The following is a 16,598-nucleotide window of genomic DNA, read 5'->3' on the forward strand; positions in this document are numbered from 1 at the left end:
AAAAAACCAAACCCACTGCTGTCGAGTCAATTCCAGCTCATAGCGATCCTACAGGACAGATTAGAACTGCCCCATAGAGTTTCCAAGGAGTGCCTGGTGGATTCGAACTGCAGACCTTTGGTTAGCACCGATGGCTCTTAACCGCTACGCCACCAGGGTTTCCAACCAAACAACAGATCGGTGGTAACTCTGGCGAAGGAAAGACGGTACACAAGACTGGGGAATCAACCTCAGCCTCACTCTAACCCTAACCCTAAACCACTTGTGCCCGAGCCTAGTAACCCCAGCCCTAACCCCAACCCCCAACCACCTAAAACCTATACCCCTAAACCTAACTCCCAAACCTCTAACCCCCAAACCCTAACCCCTAACCCTAATCCTCTAACCCTTCTGCATCTCTGGGCCTCTCGACTCTCCGTCTATTTTCTCCCTCCAAATCGTACTAACACTCAGTGGAATTTTGAAGTTTGAGCTGTGCTTTGCTTCTTGATGTCTCCACCGGTCCCATCAAGGCACTGCATCATTTGCTCTGCTTCACTATTCAGTTCCAAAACCAAGGCTTAGAATCGCCTGACACTGAACTTCAGCGATTCGGTGCAAGGCCGCGAGAGGGCGCGCGCACCGCCGGTTCTGTTCTGCCCACCAGGCCCTCCGAGCACCGGAACCTCCTGGACCTAAGCCGGGACGACCTGGGTACCGCTGCAGTGGCGACAGCAGAAGCTTTTCTTCCCGAGGGACCCAAGGCCCCAGGGCGCTCTCTCAATACTCCCATTAATGCTATGATTATCCTAACCCACTCCTTCTGCGTGACCTAGTGGGTCCTCTACCAGGCCGAGGCTTCAGGACCCGCAGCCCCCCGCCGTGGTCACGTAGAGGAACCTGCAGGGCCGCGCCCTCCCCGCCCAAGCTCTGCCCCTCCATACCCTGATGCCCTGCAGGCCTCTACTAGGTCCCCACCCAGGGGAGAGTTGTCGCCCCGCACAGGTGGGGGGACACGAGGGAACATTCGGAAACCACCCCTAGGCACGAAGCTGACTGCCCGATTGCCGGTATTGAGACCATGTGAGCAGGGCTGCCCCGCCAACTGGAGCCTGCAGGACATCACTCACGTTTGTCAGCTTCTCACCGCCCTCTGGGCTTGGGGTCCCAGAGCAGCCAATCCCCCGGGGGGGGGGGCGGTCCATCCGCAGGGGCTGGAAGATCGGGTTGGTGCCCATGGCCGGAGCGCTTAAAACCCTTAGAAACCCTCATAAACCGTCAGCTCCAGACCTTCAAATGTCAGCCCGAGAGACACCTAATCTCCAACCTAAAAAAAAAAAAAAAAACACACCCGTTGCCATCGAGTAAATTCTGACTCATAGTGACGCTATAGGACAGAGTAGAACTGCCCCACAGTTTCCAAGGAGCGCCTGGTGGATTCAAACTGCCAACCTGGGTAACCACTACGCCACCAGGGTAACCCACTAAACCTACTGCCACCAGGGTAGAGGCTCCAAATCCCGCCAGTGTGAGGAACCCTCAAATCCCCTCAGCACCAGAGACCCCGTCCACAGTGACCGGTACACAGCGCCGCACAAACGTTTAAGTTAACAAACGACCTGGTTGCTCAGGACCCCTTCCTGCTACCCCCACCCCCGCCACCCAGAGGGGGAGCGGGACCCGGCATCCACACTGTTAACAGACACTGAATCGCTGCTGCTTCCACAAGGAGTAGGATCCCCACGCTGCTCCACAGATTCCCAGGACCCCTTCCTTTCCTGGTGGGGCCGCGCCGACGCCCCAGCCCCAAGAGTAGACCGGCCAGGCGCGGGCGCGGGGTGCCTCAGCCTCCCAGGCACAGCGCCCAAAACAATAAGGGGCAGCATGGCCTTGGGCGGGGGATCCCTCTCTCCCCTGTCCGTGGCACCCTACGGAGTCTGGTGGGGGTGGGAGGAGGAATGGGGGCGAGTGCCCCGCCCTCAGTCTGGAATCTCACCCTCCCGGACGAACTCTAGGCCTTGGTTTCCCCTCTGGCAGAGGGAGCAGGTGGGGGCGGGGTGGGCAGGCCCCCATCCCCCAGCTTGGCCCGCAAACCCGCCCCGGGCAGAGTAGGGACCTGGGCGCAGCCCTGGACACGGCCTTTCTCCCCAAGCCCTTCAAGCCCCCAGGCCCGAGGGCACTCCGCAGCTGGATCCCGTGGCTGGACCCCCCTCCCCCGCTGCAAAGCCATGGGGATGCAAATTTCCCGGACCAGCTGCGTCTCCCGGGCCAGAGGCTCCCTCTCGCAGCCCGTAGAGTGGCTGCATCCGCCCGCCCCCACGCAGCGTCCGCCCCCGAGGATCACTCGGGATGGGGTAAGCTGGAGGGGGCGACGCGAGCTGCTAACCCAACGTCCGGACTCTCCAACCTCTGGAGCCCACGGGATGCTGGGACTGGGACCCGCACTCCTGGTGCCTTCCCTCCACACCTTCGAGGGGCCAGGCTTGTTCAGTCTGGGAGCTGGTCCCTCCACCCAGCTGTCGGAGTTTCATACCTTTCAGAGAACACGGCAGGGAAAGCAGCACGAACAGCATCCTCTCTAAGGCGCGCCATCCGGCCCGGACCCCTCACCACCCGTCCCAGCGCTTCCGGGAGTAACTGGCTAGATGGCGTGGAACATGGCTGCTGGCCCGGCCCAGCGGCCCGGGTGTGGGGCGGGCGTGGGGGGGTTGGGCCTCCAGAGGGAAGGGTGGGGTCTAGAAGCAAGGAGAATGCCAAGGTGTGCGGGGTGAGGAGACGGGAGACGTCAGGAGAGGGCCCTCTCGCGTGCAGAGTTAAGTATTGGAGGTGCAACGGTTAAGTGCTTGGCTAACTGAAAGGTGGGCCGTTGGAACCCACCAGCTCAAGGGTTGAAAAGATCTGGAGATGGGCTCCCGTAAAGATTCTAACCAAACAAAATCCAAACCAGTTGCTGTTGAATCAATTCCGACTCATAGTGACCCTATAGGGCAGAGCAGAACTGCCCCATAGGGTTTCTAAGACTATAAGTCTTTACAGAAGCAGACTGCCATGTCTTTCTGCAAAGAACCAACTGGTAGATTCGAACTGTCCACCCTTTGGTTAGTGGCCAAGCTCTTAACCACGGGGCCACCAGGGCTGTGCCATAAAGACTGCAACCTAGGAAACCTTGTGAGGCAGTTCTAAGTTGTCATACAGGGTTGATATGAGTCAGAATCTCTTGATGGCACACAACCATGATTGTACTAAGAAAAATTCCTCCAAGCAGCTGTCTACATGACCCCTGAAGCACACATGCATGCACGCTATCAAAGCAGTGCGGCCAAAGACAGGAAATTGGAAAAGAGACATTATAGAGTGGGCAGTGAAAAGGGATTTCTGAGGGACATGCAGCTCAAGCAGAGGAGGTAGCATACAACTAAATGCCCTTCTCCTTCTATTGTTCAATGGTCTTGAGAAAGAATGTGTCCCAGGAATTAACTGTAGCCCAGGAGAACTTGAAGACAGCAAATACAGAGGACCAGTCAGGATGCTTCTGCAGTGGTCAGGGTGAGGAGTGATGGTGGTAGTGCAGGTGGGAACAGTGGGCAGGCTTGAGGTGTACTTTGGAGCTTGAGCTGCCAAGAATTGCTGGTGGATCAGATGTATGGGATGAGGGGAACGGAGAATCAAAGGTGACTTCTAGAATTCAGGCTACCATGAGCGCATGGTCACCAGAGCTATTCTCTACCATGTGGAAAACCATGGAGGAACAAACTTGAGAAAATGACCAAACGATTTTTTCTGGACATGTTAGATTTGGATGTCTGAGGTCATCCAAGTGTGAAGAACAGTTCCCAGCTGTGGATACCACTCAGAGGTAGAGTAGTTTTCTGGGTTCTAAGAATTTGGAGATCATCAGCCTATAGCTGATTTGAAAGCCACTGGTGGTGCGATGATTATGCATTTGGGTGCTACCAAAAGGTCTGCAGTTTGAATCTACCAGTCACTCCTTGGAAACCCTGTGGGGAAGCTCTACTCTGTCCTATAGGGTCCCTATGAGTCAGAATCCACTCGACAGCGACTTTTTTGTTTTGTTTTAATACTAAGCTCAGAAAAGTTGTGTGTCAGGGTTGTATTTTTTCACAATACTTATTCAAGCAGTTCGAATCTACCAGCCACTCCTTGGAAACCCTATGGGTCAATTCTACTCTGTCCTTTAGGGTTGCTATGAGATAGAATCAACTCAACAGCAATGAACTTAGTCTTAGAGGAGCCCTTTGTCTGTCAAAGCTGAGAGTTTTACTTCATACTTTTTAAAACTGCCATGTCTCATGTTACGTGGCTACCCTTACAGGAGCATTTTTGGTGCTAACTTGACTTGTTCTTGGTGAAGGGCTCTGTATTCATTTTCTAGGGCTGCCATAGTAAATTACCAAAAACTCAGTGTCTTTAAAAAAACATATAATCCAAACAGTCCAAAAAGCTGGATTATATGAAGAAGAAGGGGCCTCAGGATTGGAGGAAGACTCATTAACAGCCTAGACATGCAGATGACACAACCTTGCTTACTGAAAGTGAAGACGACTTGAAGCACTTACTGATGAGGATCAAAGACTTCAGCCTTCAGTATGGATTACACTTCAACATAAAGAAAACAAAAATCCTCACAACTGGAACAATAAAAAAATCACAGTAAACAGACAAAATACTGAAGTCGTCAAGGATTTCATTTTACTTGGATCCACAATCAACACCCATGGAAGCAGCCGTCAAGAAATCAAACGACATATTTTATTGGGCAAATCTGCTACAAAAGACCTCTTTAAAGTGTTAAAAATCGAAGATGTCACTTTGAGGACTAAGGTGTGCCTGAACCAAGCCATGATATTTTCAATCGCCTCATGTGCAGCTAAAGCTGGACAATGAATAAGGAAGGCAAAAGAACAGAAACTTGAATTATGTTGTTGGTGAAGAATAATGAATATACCATGGACTGCTAGAAGAATGAACACACCTGTCTTGGAAGAAGTACAGCCAGAATGCTCCTTAGAAAGGTGGGTGGCAAGACTTGGTCTCACGTCCTCTGGACATATTATCAGGAGGAATCAGTCCCTGGAAAAAGACATTGTGCTTGGTAAAGTAGACGGTCAGTGAAAAAGACAAAGATCCTCAATGAGACAGATTGAGACGGTGGCTGCAACAGTGGGCTCAAACATCGCAATGAGAAAGGCCCAGGGCTGGGCACTGTTCCGTTCTGTTGTACACAGGGTCGCTATGAGTTGGAACTGACCCAACAGCACCTAACAACAACATCATAAACTCACTAGATCTCCTGGGGATAGAATGTCATATTCAGTGTAGAATAGATAGAGTTTCTTTGTTTGTTTGTTTACCATATTTACTATCACTTACATTTGATAACTTCCACATTCTGTTGGATCGCTTTTCTTTGGAATGGATACAAACGTGCATCTCTTGCAGTCTGTTGGCCAGGTAGCTAGCTTCCAAATTTCTTTGCATAGTGGAGTGGGCATGAACAGTGCTGCATCTGTTCGTTGAACCAACTCAGTGGGTATTCTGTCAGCTCCTGGAGCCTTGTTTTTCACCAGTGCCTTCAGTGTAGCTTGGACTTCTTGCTTCACTACTACCAGTTCTTGATCATATGCCACCTCATGAAATGACTGAAAGTTGACCATTTCTTTTGGTACTGTGACTCTGTGTATTCTTTCCATCTTTTGTGTGTGTGCTTTAAGTGAAACTTTACAAATCAAGTCAGTCTCTCATACAAAAATTAGTATACAGCTTGCTATGTACTCCTAGTTCCTCTCCCACTAATGAGACAGCACACTCCTTCTCTCAGCCCTGTATTCCCCATGTCCATTCAGCCACTTTCTGTCCCCCTCTGCCTTCTCATCTCCCCTCCAAACGGGAGCTGCCCACATAGTCTCATGTGTCCACTTGAGACCAGAAGGTCACTCCTCACCACTATCATTTTCCATGCTATAATCCAGTCCAATCCCTGTCTGAAGAGTTGGCTTTGGGAATAGTTCCAGTCTTGGGCCAACAGAAGGTCTGGGGATCGTGACCTCTAGGGTTCCTCTAGTCTCAGTCAGATCATTAAGTCTGATTTTTTTATGGGACTTTGAGGTCTGCATCTCACTGCTCTCGTGCTCCGTCAGGGATACTCTGTTTCGTTCCCTGTCGTAGCAGTCTTCAGTTGTAGACGGGCACCATCTAGTTCTTCTGGTCTCAGGCTGATGTAGTCTTGGATTTACGTGGCCATTTCTGTCTTTTGGACTCATAATTACCTTGTATCTTTGGTGTTCTTCATTCTCCTTTGCTCCAGGTGGGTTGAGACCAATTGATGCATCTTAGATGGCCGCTTGATAGTGTTTTTAAGACTGCAGACGCCACTCACCAAAGTGGGATGCAGAATGTTTTCTTAATAGATTTTATTATGCCAATTGACCTAGATGTCCCCTGAAAACATGGTCCCCCTACTGCTGCCCCTGCTACTCTGACCTTTGGAGCTTTTGGTTTATTCAGGAAACTGCTTTTGGTTTAGTCCAGTTATGCTGACCTCTCCTTTATTGTATGATGTCTTTCCCTTCACCTAAAATAGTTCTTGTCTACTATCTCATTTGCGAATATCCTTCTCCCTCCCTTTCTCCCCACCCTCATAACCATCAAAGAATATTTTCTTCTCTGTTTAAACTATTTCTTGAGTTCTTATAATAGTGGTCTCATACAATATTCGTCCTTTTGCAACTGACTAATTTCACTCAGCATAATGCCCTCCAGATTCCTCCAAGCTATGAAATATTTCACGGATTCATCATTGTTCTTGATCTATGTGAAGTATTCTATCGTGTGAATGTACCACAATTTATTTATCCATTCATCTGTTGGTGGGCACCTTGGTTACTTCCATCTTTCTCCTATTGTAAACAGTGCTGCAATGAACATGGTTGTGCATATATCTGTTCATATAAAGGCTCTTATTTCTCTAAGATATATTCCAAGGAGTGGGATTGCCATATGCTATGGTAGTTCTATTTCTAGCTTTTTAAGGAAGTGCCAGATTGATTTCCAAAGTGGCTGCACCATTTTAAACTCCCACCAGCAGTGAATAAGTGTTCCAGTCTCTCTACAACCTCTCCAACATTTATTATTTTGTGATTTGGGATTAATGGCAGCCTTGTTGGAGTGAGATGGTATCTCATTGTAGTTTTGATTTACATTTCTCTAACGGCTAATGATTATGAGCATTTCCTCATGTATCTGTTACCTGCCTGAATGTCTTCTTCGTTGAAGTGCCTATTCCTATCCTTTGCCCATTTTTAAAATGGATTATTTGTCTTTTTGTTATTGAGTTTTTGCAATATCATGTAGATTTTAGAGATCAGATGCTGATCGGAAATGTTATAGCTCAAAACTGTTTCCCAGGCTGTAGGCAATCAGTTTACTCTCCTGGTGAAGACTTTGGATGAGCATAAGTGTTTGATTTTTAGGAGTTACCTAATTTCTCTTTGGGTACTTGTACATTGTTAGTAATGTTTTTTGCTACAATCCCACCCTAATCCTCTTTAACATAAAATTACAATCACAAAATGGAGGACAACTACAGAACACTGGGAATCATGGCCTAACCAACTTGGTACACACATTTTTCGGGGGGGACATAATACAATCCATGACATCCACCTTTTAGTATATTTTGGGGACTGGCTCTTTTAGTCAGAAACAGGTTGAATAAAAGTGCTTACTTACCAGCAGTTTCCCGACAGTGTTGGTGACGGATCCCCAGTTGGATACACACAATCACACTGACTGCATTTGCGGTGCCTCAGCAAGTCCCACTTGCCTTCGTAACACTGATCTCTAGAACAAAACACAGCTCTGTAAGCAAGTCAGTTAAAAATAAAGGCATTGGATATTGAACATCACTAAAGACATAAGTGCATATTGGTTCTGTGTTGGTTGCCAGAATCTAATTCTCTTAATTAATTCATATTTTTTGTAGATATTTTTCTTGCTCCATATACCCAGAGTTCTGTGTACATATAATGAACATTCTACACGTAGGTTTCTCACAAATATTACCCAATGTCATTCATTTTTTTGACCATTCACTCAATGTTCAAGAATAAATTGAAGTATAGGAAATATTCTTATGGTTATTTAACTCTAAGGATGAAGAAATTGCATAGCGGGTCTTGGCTCCCTTTAGAAATTCTCTACCTGATGCAGTTCCACACAGCAACACGGACCTTCATCTCAGCACAGGAAGAAAGACAGCTTTGTCTCAATATCTGCCACTGCTCTTCACCTTCTACTAAGGTAAAAATTCTTCAGCCTGCCAAGAGCATTGTTCAAGAATTGGCTCCAAATCTCTCCTTGAAAAGTACAGTGAAAAATCTTATAAAAATGTTAAGTTTTATTATTAGGCAAACCACTATTTTGTCAAATCATCGTCTCTATATAAATTTTTCACCACTATGTGGCTTAAGGCAGCAATCAGGTGTGTAATAATGTGTATATCATTACATTTCAAATTATAAAGTGATGTTCCAATGGTTTAAAGAGTTGGAGGGACTATTGTGGCTAGAGAATATTGAATCAAAAAATATTTTGACATGAAAGTTTCAACAACAAATATGTTCCATAACTGTAGGTGTACTTGTAGATAAATATTTAATGTAATAATTCGGATGGTTAAAAAAGACAAAAACAAATAAAAACACATTAAACAGCAGAATAAGTCAATAGATGTCTATTATCATGACAGATACAAACAGAAAACAAAGAATAAAAAATAAGTGCAGCAGAGGTTACCAGCATTATGTAAAAGAGAGGAGCATCTTGACACCGAAATAAAATAGCTAGATGCTTCAAAATGTGCATCCAGCAGCTTTTCCTTTTAGCAGGTGTTGCAATTTCTGATTTATTGGAATTAAACTAGTTGTCCATGTCATTCACGTATTATTTTAGTGCAATAAATCATTTTACAAGTCCCATGCTGTAGAAAAAATGCTTAAATCATTACATAAACATAGCTTTGCTCACAACTCTTCCCATTCTGAATCCATTACTTTTCCCTTTACCACTTCCTAAATAGCTTTGAAAATCTTCGCAAAGCTGTAAACCCAAGTTCTAGTCCCACCACCATTTTATGTGATACTGATCACTCTGTATCCCTGTGAAGTCTTTTTTTTTTTTTTTACCTCGTCACTATTGTCGACTCAACATGTTTACTGCCTTATTGCGCTCTTTACCTGTTGTTGAAGCCTTGGTATTTACTTTCAAATGTCTTTCTTATTTCTCTACCTTAACAGTTAAAACAGTGTTTCATTTTATTTGCTGTTGTTGTTTTCTTTTATTATATTTCTTCTTGTCCACTCAGAGTTCAGGCATGATTAAACATATGGGTAATTACATTTTTGTGGAGACAGAATGGGATTTAGAATCAAGTTTCAATTACCCGGGTTTTACTTCCTTCATTGACTAGCTGTATATCGGCAATACTTACTGACTATAAAACTTAATTTCAACATTTGTAAAACAGGTTACAATCTATGCTTTTTTTAGATATATACATTTTTTAAAATTTCAAAATATAAATTCACCAAAAATGATGTTAACATTTAGATTTTTCTTGTGATAAAAAAACTAAACCAAACCTGTTGTCATCAAGTTGATTCCAACTCATACCGACTCTATAGGACAGAGGAGAGCTGCGCCATAAGGGCTTCCAAGGAGTGGCTGGTGGATTTGAACTGTCGGCCTTTTGGTTAGCAGCCAGGTTGTAATCCACTACATCACCAGGACTCCTTTCTTGTAATAAGTCAGATAAATTGATAAGCTTATATTCCAGCTATGTATTTAGTGCATGAAATATGTCAAAGAGAATTATGTAATGTTTAAAAGTTTAAAATGTAAATTGATCAAAAATTATAATAAATTCCAAATAAGTAAGATAAAATGATTAGCTCCAAATCTCAGTAGGGGTTTAAATGCCTTTGAGACCAGTTGGTGCTCCTGTTTTCACCCATTCTCAATGGCACAAACTCAGCATCAGTCTCTGAATAGTGATTATGATGCTAACCCTGTAGACGATCAGGAGTGGTTAGGCTACTATTTTCACATGTTTTGCTGGCTAATAGATTTAAATTATCTTTACTGTCTAATATTTTTTATCTTTTACTTTTGGAGAACGAAGTCAATTGTTCATGTCGTATTATGTATGGTACAGCCCAGAGTGTTTGTAGTGTTCAATACTTTAAATTTCTCACCACTTTCATCATTACTTTTTTGTATAGGAAACTCAGGAATCAAATATTTTATACTGTCCAGCAATGCTTACACTGTAAGTATAAAGTGGGAGCCATTATAACGTTAAGGGAAATATCATTGATACAATGTTGGCTTTTTAATTAGGCAGATTTGTCTTTGTAATCCCACTCTGCCCTTAATTGGCTGATGACTTTAAGTATGCTTCTTTACTTTCCGTAGCCTTGATTTACTCACCCACAGAATGGGACGATGACCTTCATCTGGAAAGAATATACATATATACATATATACAGACGTATGAAGCTTACTTCTGACAATACTAACAAATATTGCTATTTTTTTTTTTTGCCTTCTTTACTCCAAGCTTCTAGACGGTTTACTCAGTTACATTTCCTTCCTTCCTTTCTTCTTTCTTTCTATGCTGCCTCTTTTTTTTTCCCTTTCAGTTTTATTGTGAATTCATAAACGCTAGGTTGAATTTCAGTGTTTATATGCTATTGGGGGTATGCATATAAGTAAGCAAATTTAGCTTCCTGAAATTGAAATGTAGGTAATTCCTGCACTGTCTGCCTCACATGACATGCGAAAGTTATTTAAAATAGTAAGAAAATATAAATATGTTACTTATTATCTATTGAATCCATACATCAGGCTAGATAATTTAACTGTCATGTTGAAGTGATAAATTTATAAATATAGATATTAATATTTTGTTATTAATGTAAGAAGAGTAAGTTAGACACCTAATATGAAGAGCAGGTAAGGATTTCAAAAGGATTGGTTCTCAGAAGAGTAGGACTAGAACAGTAATAAACAAAAGGTAAAATATGTTCGTAGCAGGAACATACAGAAGGTTGCTTCTACAATGGTGTTTAAAATAGAATAATGTATATTTGATTAGACAATCATTTATGGGAATAAAAAGATTAAGAAAATTTATCCTTACCTGCAAAATCTTAGAACCGAAAAACCAAACCAAACCCAGTGCCGTCGAGTCGACTCCACTCCTACTCATGGCGACCCTATAGGACAGAGTAGAACTGCCCCATAGAGTTTCCAAGGAGCGCCTGGAGGATTCAAACTGCTGACCCTTTGGTTAGCAGCTGTAGCACTTAACCACTATGCCACCAGGGTTTCCACAAAATCTTAGAAGCAGCAACATATTCATCATATTTCATCCAGAACATTCCTGATGTCCTGCAGTCATGCATTTAAAGTCATTTTTGCAGAAACATTCATTTTTATAGCTACTTACCTTCCTGGTGATTACATCATTGGCTCATAAAGACGAGAAAAAGAACCAAATGCAATTTGGCTGTCTTGACTGGGTCCCAAAGAAGACTATTAAGTTAAACAAATGAATAGAAACATCTTAAATAAGCAATATCTTCTATGTGCAACTGCTTGTGTGTGGCACCAGGAAAATAAACACTAATCAAGGTAATTTTAATTCCCAGTGAAATGAAACATCATATGGAAACATGGGGATTTTACTCTCCCTTGATAATTATATCATCTAGAATCATCTCATGTGAGATTTTTATCATAAAGGAAGGGTCCATGGAAAGGAAATGCCTGACTGGAGCCCGCTGTGGATTATTCTTAATTGCCTCTCCACTCTCACATTCCCAAAAGGAAGGAGGATATCAGGGCTTAATATGACTCAAGTACAGCATGAAAAAATGGAATATGTTTGCAAATGTCAACACAACTATTTGTAAAATAATTAGATATTTATTAAATCATTTTGTGAGAAATGAAGTGGCTCTGATCAGACTTAAATAAATGGGTTGACTAATTTTTTTTTTGTTGTTAATATTTGAATGTACCATGCAACTAGGTTGATGGAAGTTGTATATAAAAGTTATCCAAATCACTCAGTAGGATCATTTCAAAGAATCTGAAAAAAGTTAGGAAAATAAATTTGAAATACTGTGGCACTATGAGTCAACCAGAATTACAGAGCGTTCAGTAAATTGGAGTAAAAAAAGAACTGAAGGTATCATTTTCAAGTCGATTGTTGTTAGGTGCCATCAAGTCTGTTCTGACTCATAGCCAAACTATGTATCACAGAACAAAACACTGCCTGGTCCTGTGCCATTCTTACAATCGTTACTATGCTTGAGCCCATTGTCGCACCCACTGTGTCAGTCTCTCTCTTTGAGGGTCTTCCTTTTTTTCCACTGATCCTGTACTGTACCAAGCATGATGTCCTTCTCCAGGAACTGATCTTTCCTGACAACATGTCCAAAGTATGTAAGACACAGTCTCGCCATCCTTGCTTCTAAGGAGCATTCTGGTTGTACTTCTTCCAAGACAGATTTGTTCCTTCTCTTGGCAGTGCATTCAATATTCTTTGCCAAGGCCAAAATTCAAAGGTGTCAATTCTTCTTTGGTCTTCCTTATTCATTGTCCAGTTTTCACATGCATATTAGGTGATTGAAAACACAATGCCTTGGGTCAGGTACACCTTAGTCTTCAAGGTGACATATTTGCTTTTCAACACTTTAAAGAAGTCCTTTGCAGCAGATTTACCTAATGCAATGCGTCTTTTGATTTGTTTAATTTTTTAAATTTTGTTGTGCTTTAAGTGAAAGTTTACAAATCAAGTCAGTCTCTTACACAAAAACTTATATTCACCTTGTTACATACTCCCAATTGCTCTTCCCCTAATGAGACAGCCTACTCCCTCCCTCCACTCTCTCTTTTCATGTCCATTCCTCCAGCTTCTAACCCTCTCTACCCTCTCCTCTTCCCTCCAGACAGGAGATGCCAGCATAGTCTCAAGTGTCCACCTGATCCAAGAAGCTCACTCCTCACCAGCATCCCTCTCCAACCTATTGTCCAGTCCAATCCCTGTCTGAAGAGTTGGTTTCTGTCCTGGGCCAACAGAAGGTCTGGGGGCCATGACCACCAGGGTCCTTCTAGTCTCAGTCAGACCATTAAGTCTGGTCTTTTTAGAGAATTTGGAGTCTGCATCCCACTGCTCTCCTGCTCCCTCAGGGGTTCTCTGTGTTCCCTGTCAGGGCAGTCATCAGTTGTAGCTGGGCACCATCTAGTTCTTCTGGTCTCAGGCTGTTGTAGTCTCTGGTTTATGTGGCCCTTTCTGTCTCTTGGGCTCTTAATGACCTTGTGTCCTTGGTGTTCTACATTCTCCTTTGATCCAGGTGGACTGAGACCAATTGATGCATCTTAGATGGCCGCTTGCTAGGGCCGAAGACCCCAGATGCCAATCTCCAAAGTAGGATGCAGAATGTTTTCTTAATAGATTTTATTATTCCAATTGACTTAGATGTCCCTTGAAACCATGGTCCCCAAACCCCTGCCCCTGCTACTCTGGCTTTCGAAGCGTTCAGTTTCTTCAGGAAACTTCTTTGCTTTTGGTTTAGTCCAGTTGTGCTGACCTTCCCTGTATTGTGTGTTGTCTTTCCCATCACCTAAAGTAGTTCTTATCTACTACCTAATTAGTGAATATCCCTCTCCTTCCCCCCTCCCTCCCATCTCTCTTAACCATCAAAGAATATTTTCTTCTCTGTTTAAACTATTTCTCAGTTCTTATAGTAGTGGTCTTATACAATACTTATTCTTTTGTAACTAATTTCACTCAGCATAATGCCTTCCAGGTTCCTCCATGTTATGAAATGTTTCACAGATTTATCACTGTTCTTTATCAATGTGTAGTATTCTGTCGTGTGAATATACCAAAGTTTATTTATTCATTCATCCGTTAATGGGCACCTTGGTTGCTTCCATCTTTTTGCTATTTTAAACAGTGCTGCAATGAACATAAGGGTGCATATATCTGTTCCTGTAAAAGTTCTTATTTCTCTAGGATATATTCCAAGGAGTGGGATTGCTGGATCTTACGGTAGTTCTATTTGTAGCTTTTTAAGGAAGCGCCAAATTGATTTCCAAAGTGGTTGTACCATTTTACATTCCCACCAACCGTGTATAAGTGTTCCAATCTCTCCACGACTTCCCCAACATTTCTTGTTTTGTGTTTTTTGGATTAATGCCAGCCTTGTTGGAGTGAGATGAAATCTCATTGTAGTTTTGATCTGCATTTCTCTAATGGCTAATGACCATGAACATTTCCTCATGTATCTGTTAGCTACCTGAATGTCTTCTTTAGTGAAGTGTCTGTTCATATCTTTTACCAATTTTTTAATTGTGTTATTTGTCTTTTTGTAGTTGAATTTTTGCAGTATCATGTAGATTTTAGGGATCAGGCACTGATTGGAAATGTCATACCTAAAAACTTTTCCTCAGTCTGGGTAATCTTTTAACTCTTTTGGTGAAGTCTTTGGATGAGCATAGGTGTTCGATTTTTAGGAACTCCCAGCTATCTAATTTTTCTTCTGCATTGTTAATAATGTTTTATATACTGTTTATGCCATGTATTAGGGCTCCGAACAGTGTCGCTATTTTTTCTTCCATGATCTTTATCATTTTAGATTTTATATTTAGGTCTTTGATCCATTTTGAGTTTGTTCTTGTGCATGGAGTGAGGTATGGGTCTCGTTTCATTTTTTTGCAGATGGATATCCAGTTATGCCAGCATCATTTGTTAAAAAAAACTGTCTTTTCCCCGTTTAACTGTTTTGGGGCCTTAGTCAAATATCAACGGCTCATATGTGGATGGATTTATGTCTGGATTCTCAAATCTGTTCCATTGGTCTATGTATCTGTTGTTGTAGGAGTACCAGGCTGTTTTGACTACTGTGGCAGTGTAATATGTTCTAAAATCAGGTAGAGTGAGGCCTCCCACTCTATTCTTCTTTTCCAGGAATGCTTTATTTATCTGGGGCCTCTTTCCCTTCCCTATGAAGATGGTGATTTTTTCTCCATCTCATTAAAAAATGTCATTGGACTCATTAGACCTGGATTGGACTGGACAACGGATTGGAGAGAGAGATGATGAGGAGTGAGCTACTTGTATCAGGTGGACACTTGAGGCGATGTTGACATCTCCTGTTTGGAGGGAAGATGAGAGGGTTAGAAGCTTACAAAATGGTCACGAAAAGAGAGACTGGAAGGAGGGAGCGGGCTATCTCATTGTGTAGTAAGGTGTATATAAGTCTATATGTGAGAGACTGACTTGATTTGTAAGCTTTCACTTAAAGCACAATACAAATTATTTTTAAAAAGTTGGAATTTGGCTTGGAATTGCATTAAATCTATTGATTGCTTTTGGTAGAATAGACATTTTTATAATGTTAAGTCTTCCTATCCATGAGCAACATATGTTTTTCCACATAGGTAGGTCTCTTTTGGTTTCTTGCAGTAGCGTCTTCTAGTTTTCTATGTTTAGGTATTTTACATCTCTGGTAAGATGTATTCCTAAGTATTTTATCTTCTTCGGGGCTATTGTAAGCGGTATTGATTTGGGGATTTCCTTTTCGGTGTTCTTTTCGTTGGTGTAGAGGAATCCAACTGATTTTTGTATGTTTATCTTGTATCCCGATACTCTGCTGAACTCTTCGATTAGTTTCAGTAGTTTTCTGGAGGATTCCTTAGGGTTTTCTGTGTATAAGATATGTCATCTGCAAATAGAGATACTTTTATTTTTCCCTGCCAATCTGGATGTCTTTATGTCTTTATCTAGCCTAATTGCTATGGGTAGGACCTCCAGCACAGTGTTCAATAAAAGTGTTGATAAAGGGCAAACTTGTCTGGTTCCCTATCTCAAGGGGAATACTTTCAGGCTCTCTGCATTTAGGATGATGTTGGCTATCGGTTTTGTATCAAAGCCCTTTATTATGTTGAGGAATTTTCCTTCTATTCCTATTTTGCTGAGAGTTTTTATCATGAATGGTGTCGAACTTTGTCAAATGCCTTTTCTGCATCAACTGATGAAATCATGTGATTCTTGTCTTTTGTTTTATTTATATGATAGATTACATTAATGGTTTTTCCAATGTTGAACCATTCCTGCATACGTGGTATGAATCCCATTTGGTCATGGTGAATTATTTTTTTGATATGTTGTTGAACTCTATTGGCTAGAGTTTTGTTGAGGATTTTGGCATCTAAGTTCATGAGGGATATAGGTCTGTAATTTTTGTGTGTGTGTGTGATGTCTTTATGTGGTTTTGGTATCAGGGATATGGTGGCTTCACAGAATGAGTTTGGGAGTATTCTGTCCTTTTCTGTTCTCTGAAATACCTTTAGTAGTAGTGGTGTTAACCCTTCTCTGAAAGTTTGGTAGAACTCTTCAGTGAAACTGTTCGGGTCGGAGCTTTTTTTGGGGGGGGGAGAGTTTTTTGATTACCTTTTCCACCTCGTCTTTTGTTATGGGTCTATTTAGTTGTTCTACCTCTGTTTGTGTTAGTTTAAGTAGGTAATGT

The 16,598-nt window shown here is 42.5% G+C and overlaps 1 long non-coding RNA gene across 1 annotated transcript; it reads left to right on the top strand.

Annotated features, from left to right (window-relative positions):
* Positions 1-2,691: 2,691 nt before the first annotated feature.
* On the top strand, positions 2,692-12,605 carry LOC135229849 (uncharacterized). Its single transcript, XR_010320511.1, has 2 exons — positions 2,692-8,298; positions 10,278-12,605. It is a non-coding gene; the product is annotated as an uncharacterized LOC135229849 (long non-coding RNA).
* Positions 12,606-16,598: the final 3,993 nt, after the last annotated feature.

The sequence above is a fragment of the Loxodonta africana genome, unplaced genomic scaffold (assembly GCF_030014295.1).
Source record: "Loxodonta africana isolate mLoxAfr1 unplaced genomic scaffold, mLoxAfr1.hap2 scaffold_568, whole genome shotgun sequence".
Lineage (NCBI taxonomy): Eukaryota > Metazoa > Chordata > Mammalia > Proboscidea > Elephantidae > Loxodonta > Loxodonta africana.